Raw genomic sequence first — 3,494 nt, 5'->3', positions numbered from 1 at the left:
AAGAGATAAGAAATGCAAACTATAGGGGGCTGGAGAGATGGCTTAGCGGTTAAGAACACTGGTTGTTCTTTCAGAAGACCTGGGTTCGAATCCCAGCACCCACACGGCAGCTAACAACTGTCTGTAACTCCAGTTCCAGGGGATCTGACAGCCTCTCCTGTCCTCCTTGGGCATTGCATGACATGAGTGCACTTACCTACATGCAGGCAATACACACATCTACATAAATAAAAATAATACATAAAACATTTCTTTTAAAAAAGAGAAGTAGGCAAGAAGGAAGATTCTGGAATGGTTACCTACTACACTGGCTAAGGTTCTCTTTAGGAACAGAACCAACAGAATTTTAAGTCATATCTTATCTAGCTGTGTCATTTCATAACCTTTATCCTGAAGACATTAGTAAGCTTTCCAAAGGTTATGATTCACATTTTAGAGAGTTTACTTTGTCTGTAGAGTGGAGAGGGCTAAATAAGAGACAGGGAAGGTGTTGGACACCACCATAGTAATAACGTAGGTGAGAGCTGACTTTGGTCTTAACCAGATTAATATAGTAGAGTTACGGTAAACCGAATTGAAAATGTTATATTGTTCATTCTTAAATATGTGTTTTCCAGACGATATGATTAATATGTTTTCCTCCTTTTCCCCCTTTTATATTTGGAGGCAGGAGAGTCAGGAGTTCAAGGTCATCCTTGGCTACATAGTATGTTCAAGACCAGCCTGGGCTACATGAGACCCTGTTTCAAAAAAACCAATAAATATATAAATAAATGAAATTTTGACTCATTATTTTATGCCTATGAATCTTTGCTGCTTTTTATTAAGAAATCTGCTATTGAGCTGGAGAGATGGCTCAATGGTTAAGAGCACCAGCTGCTCTTGCAGAGGACCCAGGTTCAATTTCCAGCACCCCCATGGCAGCTAAAAACTATCTGCAACTCTAATTCCAGGGGAATCCAATGCCCTCTTCTGGCCTCCATGGGCATTGCATGACATGGGTGCACTTAACACACATGCAGGCAATACACCCTTACACATAAAATAAAAATAATAAGTAAAATATTTTAAAAAGCAATCTGCTATCAATTAAGTTTTCATTCCTTTAAATAGTTTTCCTTTTCTCTCTGAAAGCTTTTAGACTTTATTTTATTTTATTTGTTTTGCTTTAAAACTTTTCTGTAATGTATCTAGGCATAGTTTTAGTTTCAGAAAATGATGTCATTATTTTCTCAGATTGCTTCTTTCATGCTATCCTTCCTTTTCTTCTAGAACAGACTGGGTTGCTCCTTGTTTCCAATCTCTTCTGTAGTCTGCATTTCTTTTTAAAAAACACTTGTATGTGTATGAGTGTTTTGCCTGCATGTATGTAAATGCATCACTTGCATGCAATACCCTCAGAAGCCAGAAGAAGGCATCCGATCCTGTATTAGTTACTTTTCTGTTGCTGTGATAAAACATCATGACCAAGAGAACTTATAAAAGAAAGAGTTTATTTGAGTTTATGGTTCCAGAGGAACCAGAGTCCACCATGGCAGAGAGGCATGGTGGTAAGCGGCTGCAGGAGCAGAAAGGGGAGCAGGCACAGGAAGCAGAGAGAGACTGGAAACCCGGAAAGCCTTAAGAACTCTCAAAAGTCCATCCCCAGTGAAGCACTTCCTCGAGCATGGCCACACCTCTGAAAAGCTCCCAAAATAGCGCCACCAACTGGGGACAAAATGTCCAAATACTTGGAGCCTAAGGGGAACATTCTCATTCAAACCCCCAAAGATCCCCTGGAACGGGTGTTATGGGTGCTGGGTATTGAATCCTGGTCCGTTGCAAAAGCAACCAGTGCTCTTACGGATGAGCCATCTCTTCAGGCCCCATAGTCTGCATTTCTTTTCTTTTTTTTTTTTTAATTTTTTATTTTATGTGTATGCGTGTATTGCCTGTGTGTACCCATGTTGTGCAATGCCCATGGAAGACAGAAGAGGATGTCGGATCCCCTAGAACTGGAGTTACAGACAGTTGTTAGCTACCATGTGGGTGCTGGGATTTGAACCTGGGTCTTTTGCAAGAACAACCAGTGTTCTTAACCTCTGAGCCATCTCTCCAGCCCCTTTCCTACTTCTCTTTATCTCGAGTCATCATGTCAATAGACAGATACATAAAAGCATTTAAAAAATAAATAATAATTACAGGATTGACAAGCTAGCTCAGCAGGTAAAGGTGCTTGCCCCAAAGCCTGGTGGCCTAAATTTGATTCCCAGGACCCATGTGTGGAAGGAAAGAATCAACTGTGTACTGTGCACATAGTTCCCCCACCACATATACACACAAATAAATAATGTAAAAATAATTTTAAAAAGAATAGTTACAGCTGGCACCTAAAAGAACACAAAGATTGACTGGACCCTAAAATCCATGTGTCTTCCCATTTCACAGCTCCAATTACTCATCAGAAGGAACCATACTGTCTCAGCGTCTGTGACCATTAGTTTCTTGTGTTCTTTATGCTTCTAATATGGATGCACATCTAAATCACAATTCTATTTCACTATCTTTCAGTTTTAAAGACAAGAAACATTCTACATCTATTTTTCATAACTTTCTCCTTTTGCTTAATATTTCATTTGTTATTGTCATCAAACCCACTGGCTATTGTTTGTTCACTCTGTTGCATACCGTTGCACTGTGTGAATATATGAGGCTGTATTCAGCTATCTCTTGTCCATATATGTTCGGAGCTGTTCTGACTTGGTGGATGTGAAGAACGATGTGGTAGACGTCTTTTCTAGCTGGACCCCAGAGCTGGCACCTGTAGACTGTAGGCTCCAACCATTTTCATCTCCACTAGAAGAATGTCTGTTTTCTGAAGTGCTTAAAACCAATTCACATCCCTGTGTCTGCTCTTCCCCACACTTACCAACATTATATATATTTAGAATTTGATTTTTGTAAATCTGGTAGGTGTTCAATATGTCACTGTTACTTTTAATTTGTGATTCTGTGATCACCGATAAAGTTGAACACATTTTGTATGCTTACTGACAACCCTAGCTAAAATCACATTATTTATAGATTTTTGATACTTGAAGCTAAACTGACTTCTAAAATGTTATGCCAAATTCCATTACCTATACTTGATAGATATTAAATATCTTTGACAATCGGGAAGATGAAAAATATGCTTTATTTTTATTTCAAATTCCTTGTTCGAATTCAAATATTTAAAAATATTCTTTCTAAGGCATTTGACAGGGATTTTTTTTTATCTTGTATTATCCTATTGTAGAAGATTTCTTCAAGAACACTTCAGATATCTAAGTTTCAATCTAAAGTTTTTAATATAAAATATCACATATTTGACTTTATATCAATCAGGATTGGGAGGGATTAAATTTTGAACTTGTAATTTTTGATGATTTTTAGTGCATTAACATCATAAAGCTACTCTTTAAAATGTGTGTGTGTGTGTGTGTGTGTGTGAGAGAGAGAGAGAGAGAGAGAGA

The sequence above is a fragment of the Nannospalax galili genome, unplaced genomic scaffold (genome assembly GCF_000622305.1).
Source record: "Nannospalax galili isolate Female #2095 unplaced genomic scaffold, S.galili_v1.0 scaffold336, whole genome shotgun sequence".
Lineage (NCBI taxonomy): Eukaryota > Metazoa > Chordata > Mammalia > Rodentia > Spalacidae > Nannospalax > Nannospalax galili.
This window is presented reverse-complemented; position numbering follows the sequence as displayed.